Source organism: Phyllostomus discolor, chromosome 2 (assembly GCF_004126475.2).
Source record: "Phyllostomus discolor isolate MPI-MPIP mPhyDis1 chromosome 2, mPhyDis1.pri.v3, whole genome shotgun sequence".
NCBI classification, from domain to species: Eukaryota; Metazoa; Chordata; class Mammalia; order Chiroptera; family Phyllostomidae; genus Phyllostomus; species Phyllostomus discolor.
The window spans coordinates 20,501,653-20,527,214 of record NC_040904.2 but is presented as its reverse complement, the minus strand read 5'-3'; the positions used below and the strand labels follow the sequence as shown (position 1 = coordinate 20,527,214).

Sequence of the window (25,562 nt, the reverse complement as noted above, 5' to 3'; positions counted from 1 at the left end):
CACCAACGCTCCCAAGCACCACACGGAGATAACATGGAGCGTGGATCACTTATGCTGGTTTAGAATAGTTGCGCGCTTAACTACCCCTGTGTATAAACAGACACGGTGTTCAAACCCAGTAGAGAGGAACGCCGTGTCCACTGGTGTAGTATTTCAAAGCACGTTGCAAAAGGGCCTGCAAATCCAACGGCATTCATTAGGACTTCTCGCTCAGTGCAGTAATTTGTTTAAGAAATTCCTCAGTGCGTGGCGGAGTTTACCTTGCATTTGCCATCCCCTGAGCCCGTGCTGGTGGGCACAGAGAGGAAAGGCAGTAGCAATAACCTTTGGGGCAGCTTCTGACTCAACCTTAATCCTAGGGAAGCACACTCCACGGAAACACCCCACAGAAGCGCGGCAGCTGCACGTTCTCCCGGCCCCGGAGAGACTTAAGAACACAATTACTGTTCTGGCAGCACCCCTGCGGCTGTGAAGTGCTGTGTGAGGGGCAAGCTCCAGCTCCACCATATACCTGCTCGTGTTACAGGCTCTGGAATCAAAGTATTCTCACATGACACATTACTACCAATAACAGATTCCGCCTCCGTTAAAAAAAAAAAAAAAAGCGGGGTGGGGGGGGGAGCGCTACATATTTGTCCTGCTTTTGTCTAAAAAACCAGAACCCAAGTACTAACTACTTTTCATTCCTTTCAACCTTTCATGGAAGCAAGTCAATCAACCAACTGCGGCTCCACCCAGAGAGCGTCTATACTTACTTTTCTTACAGCTTTGAGTGACGCACTACAAAACGGCGGGGGGCGGGAGGTGGGGGGGGGGGGAAGGAGCCCTCTCAAGCAGGGCGTCTTCCGCTCTGTAAACTTGGCAAAAAGGCGAACTGGACTGAAATACAGCACTCTCCATATAAGGAAGCTGAGCTAAACATGCCATGCGTAATTTATGGGTAGCAGACAGAGAATTAACCTTTGCGTGCACATATTTGGCCCAGATGCAAACCGGGCTGGATGGCAGCCCCGGAGACAGAGGTGGGCGATCTCTTGGGAGAAACAGGGACGCCCATCGGATGGGCTCGCATCTCCCCCCCCCCCCCGACGAAGGTCATTAAGTTGTAAGTACGCTTGCACGCACCTGTTTATCCTCCCCACCCCTTCCTTTCTCTCTGTCTCTCTCTCTAGGCTGCCAAGTTGGAAGCTGGCTGCGCTCTGACAGTGTCCGCAGAGCCCAGGGACGGGCTGCTGGAGCCGGGCTGCAGCCGCAACCTCCGGCTCCCCCTCCAGCCCTGGAGGGTGCGATCGCGGACCAGCCGCCGCGGGAAGCCGCAGCCCCGAGCCTCCTCGCACTTCCTCCTCCAGCCCCGAACCGCCGCCACGGCGTCCAGACAATGCCGCGCGGCCGAGCGGCGCAGGCAAAACTGTGACCGTGAAACTTACCTCTCACATGTTTTTTTCAGAGGCGGCCGACTGCCGACCGAGTGCCCAAGGCATTGTGGGAGTCCTGATTCCGAGAGGCCCGCGATTTAAAATTGAACTTGTCAGTGCCCGGTCACGGGAGCATTGTGAGCGCCACAACTCATTCAGCTGCAGTGAAAAGACTGTTGCAAGTCGCCGTGCAGCCTCTTATCGCCGAGGTCTGGTTTCCGCTGCTGCTGCTGCTGCTGCGCGGCCCCTCCCCCGCCGGCCCAGCCCCACCAGGAAGCCCGGGGCGGACTCGCCGAGCTCCGGAACGCGCGCGGCGCCTGCAAAACGCTCGGAAACTTTGCGCCGCCCGCCCGCCCGCTCTGCTCTGCCCCCCGTCCGCTCGGGAGCCCCTGCACCTAGCAAAGTCCTCAGGGGGGGGTAGCTGCCCCTCGCGAGTGGGCGCGGAAAGCAGACGGAAACCCGAGCCGGCGCTCGCGAGGTGCATCCCCGCAGCCAACCCGTGGTATCTTCCATCTTATACGTTCCACATTACCACCTCCCAGCCAGGGTGCCAACGGGACGCACTCCTACGACTTTCGGCTCCCTCCGACTGGCTGGGCGGACGAAGGGGTTCGTGGTGTGCAAAGGCCCGTGGATGAGCTTTGTAAGGAACCCTGCAAGGTTAGGCTGAAGGTGAGAAGCCGATGGGGGCAAAACACTAGGAATCTGGTGGGGCTGCCGCCCAAAAAATGCAGCACACGGTTTTGGAGCTTGGATGGCTCCCAGGCGGGAAAGGAAAATCTGCAAGACCGACCCGCCAGTGTGTATCTTTCTCAAGGAACAGGGTGGGTGTCCACAGTTTTGGAATTCCTTAGTCAAAGGAATTGTCACACAAGCACAAACACAGACCAGCTTCCCATCTAGTTTGTAAATATTTGGGATGTAAAATCCCCTCCCTTGTCCACTCTGCGTTACTTGATTTATAGAAAAGAGTCCCCCACCACCCCCCGACACACACACACACACACACACACACTCTCTTTGGCTCTCTCTCTTAAAAATAAAATATTATTTTCTGAAATACTGGAATATTCCAAGGCAAATAAGTCATAATATTGTTGGAGCAAAAGAAATCTCAGCCCCAAATCATAATTCACTGGGTGTTACAAGATATAACTTGGCTTCACTTTCAATGGAAAGAATCTTGGACTAACGTGATGTGATAAAGTTTTGGAGATTTGGGAGTAGAATTTTCTTTGGATGTAAGGAAGGTCAATTATTTATTCAATGATTTTAATTTAAAACATTTGTTTCATGTTTGGACACAATTTGGAACAAGATGCTAGATATGCTTCCCTGTTCTTCCTACAACTTTGTTGTGTTGCAAAGGGTGGGGCCAGCTTCAGGAGAAGGAAAAGCATCCTGAACTGTGCTCAAGTACAGAAATACTTCCCGAGGCTTTAGTAACAAGCTTGCATTCTTGACCCTTGGCTAGATCCACAAAACACCGAGTTAACATTGCATACTGCTCCATTCCAGAACAAATAATTACATGGTGCCACTTCTCAGTGTTAATTATTAAAAACTATTCAAATACACACAGTGGAAGCAAATTAAAAGGACATGGATGGGCATTCCCTACCTGTCAGTTAATAACTATGAGGACTTTCTTCTAATTCCGCACTTCCTTCAACAGCTAGAATGCCTGCTGTGTCAGAAATGCCAGAGTGAGTACCACAGAGTCCTTACTCTCAAGGAGAATACCCTACTAAGGAAGGGACAAACCAAATAATTCTTCCTGAGCAGTAAGTGCTAAGATGGTGAAGGCAAGCCCAAAGGCATAGGCTTCCTGGAGGAGTTATTCCTTTAATGGGTACCTTGAAAGGTGTGTGGAAATTAGCAAAATGAAAAAGAAGGTGAGTCCCGGTCAAGCAGGGAAAAGAGCACAGCAAATACAACAGACCTGCCAGTTTGTCTGTTAGAAGTGAGAGAAGGATCAGAAGAGGAGAGTGGCAGATAAGCCAAGAGTAGGTCTGTGTTTATCCAAGGAATCTGAACTTTACTCTGAAAAGTGTGAAGAACTGCAAGAGTTGACACAGCAAGGAACTATGAGGAGTCTGGACATGTATTTCAGAAAGATCCTATGGCAACAGCTTGAAGGGGGCCTGGAGTGTGGGGTGGGTGGTAGCCTAAGGAAGAAGCCTGGATGGGTGTGGACAGACTGGAATGGTGACTCATGCCCGGAGTGAGGAAGGGAGGAGCCTTGGGAGACTTTCAAATCCCTGGCTTAGCCTACTGAGTTGTTTGCTGCTTGCCTTTGAATTTCTTCCGTTTATTTCCCATGCTCCTTGACAGCAGACCCTGACTTCTGAGCTGAGCCACCTCTGCCTCTGTTAGCAGGTTGGTGCCCCCACTGGTTTCCATGTTTCCCTCCTCCCAACCTCCAATGAACAGCCAGGGCTAGCCCACTGGTAGAGAATTATTTTCAATGGTTCTCTGACCCTTGTGGAGTTCCAAGTGAATGCTTTGGTGTTTTTATTTTCTTGTGGGTTAGAAAATTTGATATTTGAAACAACGTGGAGAAAAGCAGGACTTTGAATCTGTGCATGGTGCAAGAGGAGAAATTATCCAAGAGGGGAAATTATCTTTCCACTTCAGCCTTGGAGGAGGGGAGAAGTTCTGGGAACAAAAGAGAAATTGAAACTGAGACAAGTGTTCTACTCCATAGAACAGAATGAGAAGAAATGCAAGAAATACCCTTGACTGTTAGAACGAAATAAACATCCCAGTAAATAACAAAGAAGAGAAGAAAATTTTATTTTACATTTGGGAAAGGAAAAAGGGATGGCTAAGAGAACTTATATAAAACAATGTTCAAACGAGGACTCAGAGATGAGTTAAAGTAAATTGTGATAAAAACTTCACTGTCACTGATTTAGCTTACTTTATCATTTATAATATTTCATCATGAATAAGGACATTTTAAATTTTGGAGCATTGTGGCAAACACAAGCTCATATGTTAAAAAATATTAAATCATGTTGCCAGCTTTCAACTACCAGGGAATTCTAACCACATTTCAAATTGTGGAAATTATTAAAAAATCATTATAGTAATAAAAAGTAAATAGTTCCTCATTCAGAATACCCATTGATATTCTCTCAGTGCCAGGGGAGAGTTATGGTTGCTCTTATTTCTATGAAGTGTCGTTATATCATCCACGGGATGATGGGTAAGTATATCCATAAATATAAAGAAGATCATTTATGGGAAGATAGCAAAATAATAGAAAACAATTTCAGATGACATAAAACTACATTTTCAAATGAAAGAGGACATACTCACCGCAGGTTACTAAATATTTCAGACCATTCAAGTCTTAATTATACCAATTAATCCCAATAGAAACACAGTTAAGAAATATGGCTTTAAAAGATAATATCAACTCCTTGATTTACCAATGATGCAGATAAAGGAGATGGTAGCATTTATCTGTTTCACTCAAAAGGGGGGGTTATTAAAGTATCTGTGTTAAGTGTGTGAGCGTAGGTATTCTGAATTGTATTTTTCTTGTCCTACATGCCACATTTCTAGCTCAATAAGCTCTCACTGCCTCCCACGTATAATTTGTCTTTTCTGGCCTCTCCCACACACACACACAAATCATATAAATGAAAATATACCATGAAAGTATGCTTTTTAAAAATTGATGTATGAAAGCGTCACAAATCACTGATCCAAGAATGCTGCTTTTATTGTACTAGGATTAAAACAACCTGTTGTGAGGTAGTGTCAAAACTGAGGCCCCAATTCAGGTACCTTGCTTTTTAGTCCATGTTTAACGATAGATGGTTAAGAGGACAAGCTGCCAGAAGGCGTGAAGAGTTGGAAACACTCTCGTAGGGAGAGTCCATTTTAAGGCAATGCAGTAAATGCATCTCTGTTAAATGTCACAGCCAGGAAGGAGGCACACTCCTTTGCAGCCTGGATTCAAACTTGTTCAGGAATAAACATACTCAGTACAATTCCATGCACTTAGTCTGCTTTCAAGAATCCTCATACACCTCACACACACCAAAGTAAGTATGTTAAAAATTACAACCAGTATTTAAATATATATGTAATATACATCCTATTATATATTTTGTGAATATATAGTGCAGACAGTCCCCAACTTATGATGGTTCAACTTTGGATTTTTTCACTTTACCATGGCACGAAAATTGTATATATTCAGTGGAAATCATACTTCGAATTTTGAATTTGATCTTTCTTGAGCTAGCGATATGAAGTGATGCTATGAACAATACTACTGTATGACCAATACTACTGTGATGCTGGAAGATCATAGCGGGATGACTCTGCCCAACTGTGGGCTAAAGTAAAAGTTCTGAGCACGTTGAGGGTAAGCGAGGCTAGGCTGTGATGTTCGGTAAGTTAGATGTATTAAATGCATTTTGACTTAAAATATTTTCAACTTACTATGGGTTTATTGGGGTATAATTCCATCCTAAGTCAAGGAACATGTATGTATGTGCACACACACACACATGCACACACACAACAGATTATATATATATATATATAATAGCATGTAATGCAAAACATTATACATATAATATATAATATATATAATAATATATAAATCACTGTATAAATCACATAAATGTGAAAATATTATATAAAAATCAGTGTGTCTTAAAATGTTTATAAAGATGAAAACTGAATTAAAACATTGATTTGATTATGCATTTGTCAATTCAGTGATTTTTGCCTAACAGTCGAATCTAAATCTTCCATATAATCATTCTGGCATCTGAATAAATAGGAAACCAATACACTCCAGAATGAAACATTTAGAACCGTGGAATGTGAGCCTGGAGTGGAACACTGGAGGCCGTCTAGGCCTGCTCCCTCCATAGACAGGAGACCTTTCACTGTGTAAGCACCTTGGCCTGTGACAGAGCAGAGCTGGCACTAATGTATACTGCCTCTCTTGGGCCATTCACTTTCCCTGTTTGTCTTAAAGACTCTGGAGCAACCAAAACCCGAATACAGGCACAATGGTTCCCCAACTTTAATAGGAAGAGGAACCGCAGGGCAGATTTCTATTATAGTTTGTCCTCTATTTCTTCCTTCTTTCCTTTTTTCTCACTGCATTCTTCCCACGTTTCTACCCTTCCTTCCTTCCTTCTAGACGGAAGACACCTGTCACCTGATGCTTCTATTCATGTCACAAGGGGTCAGTGAGCGTCCACCATGGTGAGTCCTATTCTGGGCACTGTGGTTACAGAAAAAAAAAAAGGGCCCAGTCGCTTTTCTCAAGGAATTTACTATCTGCTAGGGGAAGGGTAACAGGCACTAAACAAGTAATGAATAAATCCAAAGAAAAAGATACATACGGGAGGCAATTTCAGATCAAGGTAAGTGCCCCGCAGTAAAAGGCAGCAGGTCGAGGGGGTGAAGGGGGAGTTTGTGGTTGAACAGGGTGGTGCAGAGCGGAGGTGGTCAGAGATGGGCAGGGTCCTCCAGGGCATGAGGAACACCTGCGGAAGGACCATTCGGAGTAGTGGGGACTGCAGGTCTACAGCCCTGAATGCTAAGCTCAGACTAGAACGGAAGTCCAATGCCAGATAAAAACCGGTAGGATACTTCAAGGAGCTTACAGTCAAGACAGCGAAACAATGACTCTTAAATCAACCACATTCAAAATGTAAAGCTACAGTCTTGATACTATTGGTCAATGGGGACCACTGAAATGTTTGCTTAGTCTCAGAGCAAAAATGTACCAAGTACTCCAAAAAGAGTGGCCCTGGTCAGAGGGCAAGGGGCCCCAAATGGCTGAAGATCTGGCGGATGAAAGGGGTTTGGCTGAAGACCCTTAGCGGTGAGACACGTGAACACGGGAGTCTTACATGTCAGAGCCGCAGGGCATCCAGAAGGTGATGAAGGATGTGAGATATGTGATGTGTATATATGCAAAACGTATTTTTTCCTGAAAGTCAACACAGTGTAGAAAATCCGAAACTAAATAAGGTAGAATATATTTATAAAAATCAGCAGTGGTTCCAATTCCCAGAGATAGTCACTGATAATATTACAGCCCTTCCAAGCATTTCTCAATGCATTTTTACATAATTGATACTGTACTATGTAGTCTGCCATTTTGTATTCTGTAATGTCCCCTCATTTACTCTCATAATATACCTTTATACGATGAAAGACAGCCCCCATGTCACTCATTATAACCTCATGGCTAAGAAGGGGTCAGGTCTCCTGCCCCACAGTGCAGCGTGTCACAGCCTGCGTGTCAGGTCCTGGGCGAATGTCTAATGTATAACATATTTCCAAATTCCCCACCCGGGACACACACAGGTCTTCTAATATGGGCTGTCATTAAGGGAAAGGAAATATATAATAATGCTCTTTTAATAAAGAAAATAGTGACAAAATAAATATGAAATAGGTAGTCAGAAGGTCAAAGTGTACATATTACTTAGACATGCTTGTAATACAAATTACATGTAGTTGCCTGGAACACTTTCTACCATCTCATAAAACTGTGTGTTGTGGTTTAGCCTAGAATCCCCTCGTAATCTTTTAAAAGTGGTATCTAACGGGTCATTTAATATAAATGCGGTAGTGTAACTATTTTATGTATTATAATCCAAACATTTCTATGTATTAACTCTGTTCCATGTAGAAGAAAAGCACTTAGAAAAAATACAGTCATTGCCTTACTTGTTCCCAAATGCAAACAAACCTTTGAAATTGCCAATAGCAAGGTTGGTTCCCCCCCTCTCCCCGCCCCAAACATGTATTGTATCTATCTCTTCATTTCATTTTTGAAGCTCCTTTCTTTTGACTTCGTGATATCCCACATCCCTTCCGATGTTCATGCCCTTGCATGGGATTTCTCTCTCTCTCTGAATCTTTTGCTGGCTCCTGCTCTTCCTTCTTACCTCTTTGTTTCCCAAAATTACCTTCAGACCACATCTCAAGAAATACCATAAAGGGACTTTTTTCAGTAAGAACAACTGATGTCACATTAATACATGGTAGAAAGCTCATACACCCATCTTTTTCTCTTTTCCCCTCTTTGCCTTGGCCAACAGTGTGGCAACTGAGCTGTAGAGTCAGAAATTCATTCCAGTATCTTAATGTGAGCGTCAGTGTGCTGGCCATTGCTCCTTAACTCACTTAACCCATATTTACTGAGCACTGACTGTGGGCCAGGAGTTGTGCTTGGCACTGGCAATAGAGAAATTATTCAGACTTCAAGGTGCTCATGGTCTAGTTGGTGGAGACAGATGTGGCAAAAAAAAAAAAAAAAAAAAAAAAAAGAACCTCACACATTTGGAAAAGAGAGTAGCAAATGAAACAATTTAGTTAAATTCAGCAAACTCTGAGTGCTCACATGTGCCGAGCAGATGGGAAGGGGGATCGGACTGGGCCAGGCCTTGCTCGGCACAGACCCCCAAACAGCTGGCAAACAGTAAAATCACCTGGCACATGTCGGGGCCTCGTGGCAGAAAGAATGACACAGGAAAGGGGTGGTGGGCCATTAGACGGACAAGCAACTTGGTCATGTGAACACTTTAAACAAATCGTTGCCCTAGCAACCTGGGGAGAAAGTTTGTTTTTCTTATTTTTCACGCTGTCCTTAGCCTCCTAAGTGTCAAACCCAGTTCCCAGACCCTGTGGTTCCCAGACTGCAGATTTCCTGGCCTTGCCTTCCTCGAGTCCTTGGCCGGCCCTGCAACTTTCCTCCGGCTTCCCCAGACCTTGGATAACAAATCCTCAAGTAGGTGATAGGAGATTATCTGATTAAAGTCATTTGCACTAAGGCGAGAATGAGGCTTAATCCTTTAAAAGTGTTTGCTTTGACAAAGGATAGTTTGTTAACTACAATAAAGCACTAATTGGCTGTGAAAGGATCCCTCCTCCTCACCTCCCCAGACGCCCCACCCCCAGTCCCTTCCCTTTCTGTGAAGGGAAACTGGTGAATTCTGAAACGTCCCAGACTCTAACTACCCACATTATCTCCTTAAACCCCCACAGGGGGCCTATGAGATGGTGCGTTTAAGACCGTCTGACAAAGGAAGTGACTGAAACTCGGGCAAGAGCTCCTGAGGGCATTTTGGATCAATGAAATAGAATTCCTGGGAGTGATACTCAAGCATCAATTTTTTTTTTTTTTTTGAAGATTCTCAGATGATTCCAATGTGCAATGAAGGTTTCCTACCACTGAGCTGGAGTTTAAGTAATGAAATTCTCTAGAATCAGTGGCAATCCACGGACCTGCTCCATTTCTCTCCCTTTGTCAAGGAAAGTGTATTTGGCTGTATAGAAACAGCACTGCCTACAGGAAACTGTCTCAAACAGACATAGGGGTGGAGAGCTGGGGTGGTGGTGCACCTCTGGCATGCACCTGGTTGGACACGGTGCTTCTCAGGCAACGGAAATACGTTTCTCTTTTTACCAGGTAAATGTCAGCAGCTCGTGGGCTTGAAAACAAATGAGACAAACAATCAAGGCTACACAGGGGATACTCCTACACACTCTTTCATTCTCAGGTTGCTGTTTCCTTAAAATTCTTTACACTGTGTCTTTCAAAGAAATTAAAATAAAATAAAATAAAATAAAATAAAATAAATAAAATAAATGTGGCCAAATCATCTTAAGGGGAAAAAAAGTAGTAAATTGTGATCCTGAATGCCCCTTGAGAATGGCACTGTGGCCTCTGAGAGCTGCAAGGGTCCTGAGGTACTTCCTTTTGCATTTATTTATGTTAAATAGAGAATACACATATGGTGTAGAATAGATAGACATCTATGCATATACATTACATATATGACTTTGGCAATAAAAACTTTTTTGCGAATTTTAGTATATATTATATATTCATTCAACAAATTAATATAGTTAAATTATAAATGTAAATAAATTAATAAGACCTTTCTCATTTGTATCTCGTTTGCAGGTAATGTGAGAAATCTGTAATTTATGGTCTTTGTGAATGTGCCATCACTCCGAATCACCCTTCTGGCCGCACCTGGGTGGGTCCGAGTGGCCACGTTCCTGCCGTTACCTCAGCAATGAGCCACCACAGACAGGACCCGAGCCCATGTAGCCTTGTCAGTGGTGAATGTATTTTCCGCAGACAGTGTGGAACATTCTTTCCCCTTCTCAATTTTTTTCTGGCCCCAGGTCATCACTAACTACTGGATTTTCACTCTAAGCCTTTTTGCTATCTACTGTCTCGTCTAGTTCTCAAAAAGTCCCTGAGCACCTGGCACAATCCTGGCTTTTCCTAGAACCTGAGGCTGTGGGGTGAGTCCAACTAGACTGCAAGCCTCTTGGAACAGACCCTACAGCAGGGACAAAAGGTACGAAACAGTAAGTGCAGTCAATTAAGTAATATAAATGTGCAAAGTGTGGAGAAAGAGAAACAAGCGACAACCAATGAATCTAAACTCAAAAGATAAGCAATTATCATTATTTTTATGGGTTTTTTCATTGAATTCAAACATCTAGAAGTACACCTATGTGAAAGTCATCATAGTACTTACACCACATGCCTATACTGATTTATAAAATAGAATCTATAAAATAGAATTCTGTTACTGAGGATGTGAAACAGTGACTTTATTCCTGTTAAGACATGGGGTGTCCACCACACAGCAAGGACCTTTGGTCCTTTGAGCAAGGACCAAAACTTTTTTTCGACTGATTACTGCTACACTGTCCTTGCCGCATTGGTTTTTGTGGAATTTGTGTGTTCACTTTCATTCATTTCCTGGGTTTACTCTTTGAAGGTTTTGATAGCTACTGACAAAGCCAGCTTCTCTTTTGTACTTTTAGAAAGTGTAGCATGTCAGCTTTTGCATTAATGTATGAAAATCCAATAGGTTCTGGCCAGGTAGCCCAGTTGGTTAGAGCATTGTCCCAATACACCATAGTTGCAGGTTTGACCCCTGGTTAGGGCACATACAAGAATCAACCAATGGATGAATAAGTAAGTGGAACAACAAATCTCTCTCTCTCTCTCTCTCTCTCCCCCCCCCCCCCGTTCCTCTCTCTTAAATAAAATACATTTTGAATATTTTTAAAAAGCCAATGGTATTATCTTTTGTTTTGTCCAAGTGAAAGGCTTTTTTTTTAAAGATGTTCCTGGATGTAAATATTTTTTTCTGTTCCTGGATATAAAGGTAATTTGTGCATATTTTAAATAATGTGTCAAGTGCCTTTAACAGGAGTTTAGGAATTGCATTCAGGTACCATTACAAAGATGTTTATACCTGATTACTTTAGACTAGCAATAGAGCCATTGTGTCTAACTCCAGCCCACAGGCTTACTCCCATGCACGGTATAACTTCTTTCTACAGCTGCAGGACTCCCACGTTCCCGCAAAAGTACTTCCCCACCTGTCATTTAGTCTCTACAATTAAGTAAAGAAAAAGGTAACTGGATAATGGAGGCTGGCCACCCTGGGTGTCTCTTTTCATGAAGTCATTCTTCTCTAAAGATAGTCTAAATTACAGACTGAGTCAGAATGGTTTTTCTACCTTGTGAAGACTATGAAGTCTGTTTATTCTTACACAGTCTGGTAGATAGGGTAAGGTTTTCTTAGACCCCACCGAGGAAATAAGCGGCCAATTAGCCATGAAAACAGGCAGATGAGCTTTATTTTGGAGGTTTGTGCTCCCGGGCGAGGTCTTGGGAAAAGCTGTAAATATATTTGTTGGGAACCCTAAATACTGAAAACTCTACATGGACCCCGGGTGACATTAACTTTGTTAGATTAGATTTGAACTTGTGGAAAAGGGCAGACTTGGCATTAGATATACAGTTTATATGAAGTAGCCACATCAGGTATACGGAAAAGGCAGCCCATGGATGATACTGGGCACAACTTCGGATATCTTCCTTGCCACAGTGAAAGAAGCCAACTCAAGTAAATCTATTTTCATTTATGACTAAATTACCAGGTGACTAAGGGAGAACACGGGCTGCTTTGGAGTTATTGATAACAGGTACATACTTGCTAAGTATGACACACAGGCCAGTCTCCATAAGTAACAGTCAGGGCTGCTGCAAGCTTGCTCTTCTGCATGTATTGCTGACTGCCCTTGGCAATAGAACAAACCCAGCTCCCTCTGGCCCGTGTGTGCACCACACGTTTTAGAAGAATCAAGTTAAAAAACAAGGGGTTGTTATTTCAAAGGCTGCTGTTTTGCCCTTGGCCTTAATTCTTGTGAAAGAAAAACAGTCTTTGGAGTCTGTTATTAGGCACGGGGTTCTGGACAGTCTCTCAGCCTCAGCTTCCTGAAACCTTACAGTGTGTGCTGCATAAAACCGGGATGATGAATGCCATCATGAAAGTGAACTTAACGTAGGTCAGGCCTTTGAGGAAGGATCGCTACTTCTGTTGTTTAAAATAGATAATACCTGTGAATTTAAAATCTCAAATATTCAAAAGAATAAACTCATGTTAAACTTCAGGTTATCTTCTAAATATAAGGATTCAAAGTAAATGACAACTTGAAGAAATTTACAGCTACTCTTTGCAAGATAGGGAGTTGATCCTCTTACAGTTTTTTGAATGGATAGGTAGGATGCAATTAAAAGGGAATCCATGATGTTCTCTGGAATGAGAAGCGGGCACTTTAGAACCATCAGCCTTAATTGGTTAGCGCACAGCTTTCTTTTGTTCAACTCCCCTCCCCACCACCCGCTTCACAAGGCAAAACATGAGACGGCCAAGCCAAGCCCAGCAAAAAGCTTCTGCCACTTTAAAGAAGAGTATATTGATGCACGGTTGCATGGAAACTTCTTCCTTTAGAGCCATATATGATTTCTTTTTTACTTGGTAAGAACTGTTGCCGTAGGATAAAAATGTAGTTGTCTACTTGTTTCTTTTAAGTAACACAGTCAAGAGATCCTTCCAAGCATAGCTTGTTTTCCCCCCAGCTTTTACTTTTACCTCCCTGAAAAATGTGTCTCTCAACTTCATCAGAACAAACATGCTCAGAACTCTAAGGGAGAAAAGAATGATAATGTGTTGCTAAGTATGATTTAGTAACAAAGGCTTGGGCCGCAGGAATGATGACATCATCCACAGAAAGAGGAATATTTCATTTACGCCTGTGAAAGAGACTCTTTTCCAACCAGAGGAACAAAGCCAAATAAGGCAGAGGGAGAGGCAGACTGGCCCTGGAGAAGCATCCTTAGCATCCAGTTCTGGAGGGTGACGATCATCAAGTTAAGTAAACAGAGTCACGTCGCAAGGCCATGTGCTCTTTCTACGCTCCCCTCCTAAATTAACAAATGGTACTACTCTTACCACAGAAATCCTGCTACTCTCCTACTTTCAATAGACATGCCACTTGGTTAATCTGTCTGCCTAAGGTAAGCAGCAGGTCGGGGAGTGGCTTCACGTCTTAGGAGTGGTCTCTTATATTCACACATCGCAGATTTTCACACATTTATTCTCTCACACACATGCCCTTGGAAACCACACAGCATCTCACACTTTGCAATAATCCTGTAATATGGTGAATCATCATATTTACATGATAGCATAAAATGCACCACTTAAAGAGCATATAAGTCATCTGCACTCCTCCATACTCCCCAATACCAATGGCATATGGTTTCCTATCTGGGCATTGTCAGGAGCACTCAAGAATTAGCTTCTGGCTCCTACAATTTGATGTCTGCTTGCCTTGGGGAAATTGCAATTGTGTTCCTCCACGCCCCACCCATTGTCATCCTTCTAGCACACACATCCAAGGCCACAATAGAGTTTTCCACTGTCATCTCTTAACCAGAAATAGAAGCCATGCTCATTGTCAACAACTTTTTGTTCACTTCCATAAATATTCTTTCTTTTCTATTTTGTACTTTTTAAAGAACTTTACATTTCATTTTCTAATTGCAGGTACAGTCAATATTATTTTGTACTAGTTTTAGGTGTATGTTAGAGTGGTTAGACAATCATACTTCACTAAGTGCTACCCCCGATATTCCCAGTGCTCACTTTGCACCGGGCAAGCTATTGCAATATTATTGACTACATTCCTGATGCTGCACTTTGCAGCCCTGACTACTCCGTAACTATCAAATAGTACTTCTCAATCCCTTCCTCTCTTTGTCGTTAGCTTCTTAAGTATTGGGGGAGGCCATTTGTTCTTGTGATTCTTAATGAATAGATGTTGACCCTCTGTAAATAATAATAATAAATATGCCCTTTTCAGTAAGCTATTGCTTTCCCTTCCCAAATCACACTCAACCAGCCAACTCACCCCAAAATTGTATGCAACTAATTCTGGAATTTAAAAAGTAACAATTGGGTCATTTAGATCTACTGAGATAATAGAAATACATCAGAGAAAATTTATAATTACTGTGGCAAAGGCAGAATAAGTTACTACCACTTAGAAGTGAAACAGGTTGATGTTGCAAGGGTCTCTATTGTCTCTTGTCACTGGGGACTGGAAAATAGCCTTTCTCTAGTCTTCTCTGCTTCACAGCCATGCAAAAGTGAAAGTGCCTAATGACCCCATTACCAGACATCAGTGTACCTGTTTTCAATGGCCATAATAGTGTCAATTATTCCATAGTAAAATAGCTGAAAAATTTTAAGTTGGCAATTTAAATAATATTTGAGCCTTTTTCACTTTTATCAGACTCACAGCTGTTATAGAAATGAAAGGGCAGGAAAATACAGTTAACCTTTGAAGGTAAATGCAGCTTAGCTGAAACTTCTCTAAATATAATAATTTATTTCTGAAGAAAGCTTTTCACCTAAGAAGTAATTCCTGCTTGCCTTGAAACAACAGTCTTCCCTGGCCTGTGTTAAACACAGATATGAATGATTCATTCATTGCATTCCTCTCCCTAGTTCATGCATGTGCACGTACTGGCAAATATTTGCTCACAAGGTACAATTCCTTTTCTTGGCCTACAACCTTGGTGACCTAGTCCTTTGTCACCTCCTTAGCGTCATCTCCCACCACCCTCTGAGACTTGTACTCCCCCTTTCTGCTCCTCCCATCACGCCTGCTGGGCCACTGTTCCCTGACTTCTCTGCATGGCACTCCAACCTTCTCATTGTTCAGGTCGTAGCTTAACTGTTTCACTTTTGAGAGGCCAGCCCTGGAGGCCAGCTAGGTAAACCTCTTTTCCTCCTCCGTCTCTCTATCCTTTTACTTTGCCGAATCTTCTTCTCGTGGCTTTCATCACCTGAAACTTCCTTTTTAAACATTTACTGGTTTACTCATTGTCTCTCCCCAGTAACCTCAAGTTCAGCTCCTTGAGGGCAGAAACTTGGTCTTGTCCATCACTGTCTCCCCTGTATCTAGATCAGCACTCAAATGGATGATGCTTGATGTATAAATATGTGGACGAACGCCTTTCGAGATGAAAACGGAGCCTTCTCACAAGAACTAAAATCCTCTCTCACAGCACCTACTTCCTGAGAAGAACCACAAGGTCAGACCGACCGAATACCTCCTATGAGGACAACCGAATAGAGAAAAAATGGCTCAAAATAAATCTCATGTAGTATGAAAATATGTTCTCAGTTCTCAGAGATTTTTCTGAGTTTTTTGAAAATGGATTTCCCCAACGCTTTCCCACCCAATCACAATTTTGATGCTTCAACTTCAAAGTTGCTCTTTCCCAGGGAGCCTCGTGCCATCACAGCCCCTGCAAGTATGGCTGTCAATTATCCTTATGTCTCAGGTGACACTTTTATTTTTCATATTATGGCTGAAAATCTGCTTCTTTTAAGATTTTTCAAATCAGAGTATAAGACATCTGAGGCTGGGGCTGCACCATTTAATTTGTAGAGTCTTAGCTGTGTCTAAACCACAGCTTTGTCTGCCTTCCTTCTCAATAAATGAGCAGGAGAGGCAGAATAACAATATGATAAAGGTCCCCCTTAGACACCTGCACACCAGGATCTGTTTTGTGACCGTTATCAAGCTGTCTTTCACACACTAAGCCTTTTCCCTTTACATTTTTTTTCAATTACAGTTGGCATTGAATGTTATTTTACATTAGTTTCAGGTGCGTAGGACAGTGGGTAGACAATTATATAACTCACAAGTGATTGTCCCCTCATAAGTCTACTACTCACCTGTCACCGTATGTAGTTATTATTGACCATATTCCACATGCTGTACTTTGTTAAGTTTTTTAAAAAGATTTTATTTATTTATTTTTAGAGAGGGAAGGGAGGGAGAAAGAGAGAGAGAAACATCAATGTGCGGTTGCTGGGGGTCATGGCCTGCAACCCAGGCATGTACCCTGACTGGGAATCGAACCTGCGACACTTTGGTTCACAGCCCGCACTCAATCCACTGAGCTATGCCAGCCAGGGCTAAGATTTTTTTTTTAATCTGTAAAACAGAAATAATTTTATTTATTTCACAGACTTGCTGTGGGCATGAAATTGGTTAATTATGGGAAGCACCTGACATAAAAAGATATTTTAAAATATCACTAAAAACTAGTACTAAAAATGATATGCAATGGTGCTGAAAACTGATACTAAGAAGTGTAATAGGAAAGCTACTGCTATTAACATTGTCATTACTATCATCATGGTCATCTTTGTTATTTAGGACCTAATACTCTGAAGAACCAACTCATATTTCTAACCTTAAACCTGATATGCTGGCACAAAAGAAACAGTTTGCCTAGAGTAGCTTTGTAATCCACTTCACGACCAAAAATAGAAGCAGGAAATAATTGCAAAACAATATGTGAACTATATGCACAGCCGTGAGGCCAGCACAGGCAGATGGTTAATCAGGAAAGGATTCTGAAAGGAGATTGCTCTTCCATCTGGCTGGAGGAAAGCAATGAATCCTAACTGGCAAACAAAGGTGGGCACATGTGTTGCTGGGTGGGGCGGGCAGGGGCAGACAAGCGCAAGGCCAGTGGGGCAGCAAGGCAGAGCGATTGCCACGCAGGCTTCTGAGAGACTAGCAGCAGCCACTGTGAACTCATCTTTTTTCAGCTCAGTGGAAGAGCCCACACAGAAAAAAAGGAGAACTTCTCGGTCTACTTGTTGCCTCTGAAGACCACTTTTTTGTTTCAGTTCCTTTCACTCTGCATTAACAGAACTATCCCCAGCTGTCAACTGCATGGTCGTTTAGAGCCCCACCATGACCATGGCCTGCTCCAGGCGACCATGCGAGGTAGGTGTTATTTTTATTATGCCTATTTTCACCCTATGTGTGGCTCAGAAATGTTTGTTGAGCTCTTTATCTTTTTTTTTAAAGATTTTATTTATTTATTTTTAGAGAGGGAAGGGAGGGAGAAAGCGAGAGAGAGAAACATCAATGTGCAGTTGTTGGGGGCCGTGGCCTGCAACCCAGGCATGCGCCCTGACTGGGAATCGAACCTGCAATGCTTTGGTTGGCAGCCCACGCTCAATCCACTGAGCTACGCCAGCGAGGAGATGAGCTCTTTATCTTAATCACCATTTACTTGAGTACCTACTATGTTCCATGCATTATTCTAGGGACTGAGGTTAGAGCATGAACGAAACAGACCACATCCCTACCCTCATGGAACTTACATTCTAGTGGGAGGAACAGACAATAAATAATTGAATAAGGAAATAAAGGTGATGTTTTTATGTACTATTAAGTGCTGTTAAGAAAATTAGAATGGGACGAAAGGAGAAAGAGTGTCTGGGTTAGATATTATCACACCACAATGTGCAGCTGGTCATGGGAGACATCCCTTTGGAGGAACATCTGAGCGGAGATTTAAACAAAGAAGAATTGTGTCACAGTAATACGTGTGGGAAGAGCATGCCAGGAGAGAGGAAGAGCATGAGAAAGTCCCTGAATCAGAAAGACGGTTAGAATATCCTAGGGGCGAAATGAGGGGTGGAGCCAGAGCTGAGTGAATAAAGGATGAGCAATAGGATATGAGAGGGGAGGTATAGGTGGAGGCCAAGACAAGAAACCTACAGTGAGCAATGTGCATTTTATTCCAATGAAAATAGGAAGCCATCGAAGAACTTTGAGAAGGGAGCCACATGATTTGACTTATAATTTAAAAGGCAATGCTGGCAAGGATGCAAGAATAGAAAAAGAGAAACTTCAGAGGCGACTACAACCAGAAGAGAGCTGTTACTGGAATGGAGATGGTAGTGTCTCAGGTCGTACTCCAGGTGGTGGAAGGCGTGAGCCTGGTCAGCCTTGGGATATATTTTGAAATTTATGGATAAGTAGGATGTGGGAGAGGGAAAGAAAGGAATCAGTGATGCCTTTGATCTAGATAAATGAGGTAAGATGATGCCAATTACTGAGCAAAAAACAATGGGGATAGAGCAGAGAAGGGAAGGCAATGAGGAATTTTACTGTGGACTTGTTGACTTTGAGATGCTTGTCAATATCTGAGTAAAGAAATTTAATGATCCCTTTTGAGGTATGAGTGTAGAAATTGGCAGAAAGTTAAGGTAATATGGATTTCCTTTTTAAAATTTAAAGTTAATGGACAAGGTACCTGGAGAAAGAAGAGAAGTAACTTACCCAAGATCTGCAGACAGAATGGAAATTGAAAATAAATCTTTTGACATGGACCCACTTTCTCTTGCTACCACAAATATTAACATGTATTCAAGGTTATGATTACTAGAGTAGAATTTTGGGGGAGTAGTGAGAATAGGGATATTCTAGAATCACTTATGTAAAAGGGTGAGCATTTTTTCCATTACTTATGAACTACACGAATTCATGGTTGTTTTTTTCCCTATCTAATTGTGGGATGATATATTCAGACTTAAAAAATAACCTCTGGAATAATAAATGTATAAGATTGACCAGTACCATAGATATCTATTTTCTTATCTGGAATTGTCAGTTTCTGGAATGCCCAAGAAGGTAATTGACTTCAGGCTACAGTAAATGCAGTTTGAATAGAATTGAAATATAAAGATAGAAGCTCATCTAATAACTCAATCAGTTATTTCTAAATTGTATCATAATGGTTGAATTAGGACATATGAGGTTTGTTTAATAAAAATAGCTGGGGCAAGAAGCAATTAATCTTCATGGCTTAGCGAAAAAAGATTAAAGTAAACCAATTTTAAAAATGAAATTAAATCAATAAGAATGCAAAGGGGGAAAACGATCCTAAAACTGCAAACAAGCTGAAACAAATGAACCCAATTGTATTTCAAATGAATACTGTGATAACTCTGAACAAAAAAAGAACACAGTGGGAGGGCGGGAGAGAAGGGGTGAGGAGGAGGGCAGGAGGGAAGGGAAGCAGGGAGGGGGGAAGGAAATTAGGAACAAAGGGAGGGAGGGAGGGAGGGAGGAAGGAAGGAAGGAAGGAAGGAAGGAATCATTCAAATAACTTACAAACACAGTATTTGGTGGCATTTGAGTGTGTAGTAGTGTAGTAGGGAGGAGCACACAAAAACCCTGCATTCTTTTTCAGCAGGTTTGCTTGTTGTAGTGGTTTAGGTAAAGCAATTCAGAAGTGATTTCAGATGTATGATGGAATTGAACAAATGAATAAGCATGATGATATTGTTAGGACCCAGGGCTCATACTGTGGAAAAAGGAGCACTTGAATATAGAATTGGGGAGGGCAAGCAAAAATCCTGTGCAGACAAGTTGGAATTAGAGGTATTAGATGAACTCATCATGTCCCAAATATATATATATATGTGTGTGTGTGTTTTTATGTATACATGCATATCAGTTTGTTGTGTGCACACTTGCATATTTGTGTCTCTGCCTATGTGTATGCATTGATACATTTACCTGAAAGGCTCAAGGAGCAAAAGTACTCCAGTGGCAGTGAGCATCCTGACTCCCAGATCTTAGCCTCTAACACCATTCCCCACTAAAAGAAATGAGAAATGAATGATTCTAGGGGTGGAACAGGCTAGGTATCAGATCAGCCAGAACACCTTTTTAAGCCACGAAGTACACATAACTAAGTACTCAGTAACATAGTAGGGGAAGGCCACAAAGACATAGAAGCTAGAATGTGGTCAATTAAAGCATCAAAATAATTAGGCAGTAATGAATTATAAAGCACTTGAAAGACAGAAATTCAGTAACAGAGAGATACACTTATGAATAATTACATAAATGGGAGAGGAGGGAGTTTCTTTTGCTTGCAGTAGAAAGCCAAAGATTGACACACTTGTGCCAGGAGTCTTGGAGTTAAAACGCCATTTCTTTGTACTGATGATAAGAAAGATTGCATCAGATCAGAGCAACAGTGAATACTAAACCCAGTGGGGAAATTTCTCATGAAGAGCCATCATTATAAAATGTAGCAATCAGGCACCACCTTGACTAGGCGACCCAAATGATTGCCAGTGTGGGACCGACGAGCGTCGTGCGCTCATTCTAGAGATGAAAGCCAGAAAGGAAACTCCGTCACGTGTGCAGCATTCTAGCAGAAAATGCACCACCACCATCTCATCACGAGGAAATGTCAGACAAATGCAAAGTGAGAAACGTTCTGTTGAAAAGAAAGGAGTTGGTGAATAGGCTGCACTCATTAACATTTTCAGTTTCATAAAAGACTAGGGGAGTCTGAAGAGACTTTGCAGCTAACTGTGAGACTGGACTTCGGACTCGACCCTTTTCTGGAGAAGACAGTATCACAAAGGGTATTCTTAGGTGAGCAGCACGACTAGAATATGGACACATTAGATAAAAGTATATCCATAGAACTTATGAAGTAGATAATTGTATGTAACCACTATGTAAAACATTGCCTTTACTTTTAGTAATAAGACACTGAAGTAAAGGCCTATGTTGTTTATAACTTAGGTGGTTTGGGAGGGAAATTATGGAGATGAAAGAAATAAAGAATGAGAGTGAATTATAAAGTAGATAGAGTAAAAAAAAATAAGGTTAGGCAAATCTTAGCAAGAGGATATGGGAGCTTATTCTATTATTTTTTAGACCTTCTTTAAGCTTCAAATTATTACTTCTGCATTTTAAAAAATGTTTAAAATGAAGTATTACAAGCATTTCTAGTGAGCTCTTAAAAAAATTCAGTGTCATCAGAAAGCAGCCCCATTTCATGGAATGTTTTTGCCTCTCCTCTAATTCAGGCCTGTTCAGCAACATAGAAAAAGAATAAAACCATCTGTTTTTAAGTTTTTTTTCCTACGAAAAATGAAAATGAATTCAACTAAGGTATATTTAAAGAAAAAATACTATTTTTTCCATATTGAGAACAAACTGGTGGTGTTTTTTTCAAGATCATATTACTATTTATATTGTTTCCAAATAAGAAGAATTTTGAGAATGTGATAACCAGCACATAATATAAAACACTAAAAGTGTGTGATGAAATCTCTGTAAAGTAGAAAAATGATGAGATGTGACACTTTATGCTAGTTCACAGAGCAGTGCCTGTAGACTAACTTAATTTCTGATCTACTTTCCGTGGTTCCAACATTAATGAATGGTTTAAATGCTATTTTTAAAAAATTTGGATTTAAAAATACAAATTTAGCATTTTCCCCATTCTGAAAAAATTAAAATCTATTTTCTGCACATTTTTAGAAAGTTGAAAAAATAAAGCTGGAAGGAATTTGGAAAACATTGAATCTCAGTTCCCAGTTTTAGTTCAAGTAAAACAAAAAAAATCAATGATGTCAGGTAAATGTAGGAAATATAACAATAATGCTCAAACAAGAAATAATTTGTATTTTAAAGATTATAAAAACAATAGCTTTTCTTTTCTAACTAGAGATGTGTATATATATATAATTGTCTGCATTTAATGTACACTTTAAATAGAAATATGCAGAAATGCAAAAATAATTGCATTTGTCCTTTATATTGGCAGAAATTATTTCTTATATGGAAATAAAATACATGTTCTCTCTTACAGAGCACATGTACTGCCACTGTGCATATTTTTGTGAAAACAATATTTTTTCATTTATTTAACATATATTTTAATTAATATAATAAATACAAATATGCTACATGTCATATCAACTAAAATAAACTCACATGTATTACAAATAAATATTTCAACAAGTGCAGGCGGACACGAATTTGTTTTTAAAGGCAGGAAGATCCATGTTATCTAGATTTAGAGGATTTTATTTCTGCTGTTCCATCCCTATTAATCTGCACCCAAATCATAATCTTTCTTTTGTATTTTTGTAACTGTGAAAATGACCAACCAAAGGAAAAGCAAAACAAACAAACCAACAAATATTTCAACCTTTCGAAAGTTGTTTTGGAAGTCTCCTCACTTGTGTCAAAAAAACAAATAGCGTCGTTGTTTCAAAGTGGAATTATTATTTGAAAGGCACAAAGAAAGTGGGGATGGGATAGAGCCCGCCATAAGCAGCTTCAACAGGTGGGAAGTTCATATTGTGAAGGAGGGAGTCACCCCTACATGGTGAGATTAGCCGAATCAGCCCTTGAGATGAATCATTTGACTGGTCCCCAGCAAGCTCCCTCGCTTGTCATAGGCAACCATGCCTTATTAAGATGGATATAAAGTTTTATAATGCTGCACAGAAATCATCCCGTCTCAACTTTTATTAGAGTCAGTGCGAATTTATGTCTTAGTGTGTCAAGTGAACACAACCTTAATGAAAGATAGTAAAATATGTGTCTATAGTTCAAAAGTCAAGATCTCTGTTTTCCAGCAATAAATTGTTTACAACATTATATCTCACTTCACTTTAAAACCATGGCTTTAGGGGCAGGCTCTAAATGCTTTTTCTTACAACAGTATGGGCAATAAAAAGCATGTGCAACGCGAGCCCTGGTCTCCTGACAATGTCACAAATGCCACCTTCAACAATCTTTATGTCTCGTGGAAATGCAGCCAGAAGGGCACTATATTTTCTTCTGCAAATGCAAGTTTCTCAAAGACAGAATACATTTTAAACTTATTTTCCAGAATCTAGATCTAGGCTATTCATTCAGAAACTTGAACAATTCTTAACAGCAACAACAACATCAACACATCTGTCTTGCCAGCAAGATGGCCTCTTCTCTACTGCCTTGCCCTTCCTTTGCTGCTCCTAATTACAGTGGTCATCAGTTAAGGCTGTGATCTCCTCGGGCTGTTTTCTGCGCTATTAGTGGTTATTCAGTGTAATACCATGCTATGTACAACCCAGCTACAACAGTTAATAGTCCATAATAAAAAAAATGTATCTCATACTTAAAATTCTGGACATTGAAAAATTCTTCCTTTTTTTTTTAAAAAGAGGGCATTCAAATAGTATTGTTATAAATAACATAATTAAACTCTGATGGAATTAGTTGTGTTTAATTAGTGTGTGATACAGAGGTTGAGGACGCACAGTATTTATGGGTTCCTCACAACTCTCAACTCCATTTAAAAACGTTGATCTTGTTAAGGATGTCGGACTTGAGTCGACAGTGCATTTCCTGAATTTGTAATACTAAAAATCTGTCTTCCTTCTCCCTGTAATCTCTTGTTAGTGCCTCATGTCAAAAAATCCCATTTTCCAGGTAATGTCATAGAACCAGTAGGTAAGCACTGTTTACCCAAATTAATACAAGTTAAACCCATTATTTGATGGAACAATGCAAACTTTCTCCTTCAGAAGCCATGAGATTAAAACAAAATGTAAAAAAGTTAGGCAAGCACTTAAGTATTCTGTTACTTGGGATATTTACCTTTACCAAATCTCAAACAGCAAATGCGTGATGTTGACCACCATCTCGAAATGAGTAGCTAGCAACAAACTATCCAAACTTTCATATGAGTAAACAGGAGTTCATTTTCCATGTAAAAAAATGTACTATACACTGCAATGTTCATACCAAGTATAAAGAAAGTGACTGTTTTGAGAAGGAAGGTTTAAATTGCTAAATAATAAATACATTATATTAAATAGTTAATATGTATAAGCATTGCTCTAGACGGGCACAGTCAAGAAAATATTTTCTGCTGGATTTAAATTATTTTAGCATTTCACTAATGAGATCAGTTTTTGCTTAATTGGATCTCCAATTATGAATCCAAATGGTCTTACTTTGTTTTAGCACTTTCTCTATTTTTAAGCATTTTTATTGTAAATTAATTTTATTAAAAAAGTTGAATTTCTAAATTAGATTTACTTGTCTTATTTAGATTTCAAAATCATACTATCTATACTATAAATTACTTTTTCTCTAGTATTTAAATATCATCATAATATGGTAACATGAAAAACAATACTAAAATGTCACAATGTAAATACTATGATGTATTTTGGCAGTGAGTAAAAACAAATGTAAGATTTCTTTTTTCCTGGATAATGTCCAACTAGTAAAATGCAAAATTAACAAAAGGATATATGTAGGAGAATTTGCAAGTGTTAGGAATAAACTAGAGCTAAGAGAAAAAAAATTCTCAAAGTTTATTATTAATCCAAAAGTTCCCACAGCATTAAATTAGGAAGAAAGAGTATTTTTCACTTTGCAGTTAAAATAATGAGATCAATGAGAAGTTTTTAAATCTCTAGCTTTTTCAAAAAGGTTGTATGTGAAGTTGGAACTCTGCAAATTTTTAAAACTTTTTCATTTAACATATTGACTACTCACTGGAGAAAGGTATCATTTATCTAATTTACTTTGTAATCCAGCCAGCATTTAAATTGCTGTACTATCAATAGTAATCCAAATAATAAAATAAAAAATAGCAAGTAACAGTTTCTTCTTACCTCTGTTTTATTTACAGTTGCTCGTTAAGCTGCTTAAATAGTTGAGTTAAACTACCAGCACCTCCAAAGAGCTCTGTTCTCCCCTCAACTGTCTTCTGGAGTCATTTTCTTTTTCCTCTGCAAAAGGATAGTCTACCAAAAGAGGAAGTTGTGAAACACCACAGTCATTATGCTTTATAAATGTTATAAAAATGGAAAATTATGCACAAAGCTTATACTTGGAATCCCGGTAACAGGCTATAATTTGTGTCGGTGCACATATATAACTAATGTATACACATATTTATATATGTAAGCAAATTTTAGAAAAGTTATCGAGGCCTGTACTTGATTAAATACTGCTCATTTACATAAGGAAACATCTTGTGTGTGGTTGAATAATTATCATAGAAAACCAGAAAATACTGCTCTGTGCGGAAGAAAACTGCCAAGCTGATACACAAGGAATGAAATTGCT

At 40.5% G+C, this 25,562-nt stretch overlaps 1 protein-coding gene across 18 annotated transcripts in view; it reads right to left on the bottom strand.

The window, feature by feature from the left end:
* The window catches only part of MBNL1 (muscleblind like splicing regulator 1), a 190,710-nt gene extending 165,383 nt beyond the window's left edge, over nucleotides 1-25,327 (bottom strand). For 8 of the 18 annotated variants that reach the window (XR_004901242.1, XR_004901243.1, XM_036017578.1 and 5 more), the window contains exon 1: nucleotides 1,428-1,559. The gene's annotated coding sequence lies outside the window, so the exon portion shown is untranslated. Of the gene's footprint in view, nucleotides 1-755; nucleotides 1,090-1,427; nucleotides 1,717-25,105 lie in introns of those variants that run through there. The other 10 variants (XM_036017575.1, XM_028504998.2, XM_036017566.1 and 7 more) reach the window with 9 other exon arrangements.
* Between the last annotated feature and the right edge of the window lie 235 nt (nucleotides 25,328-25,562).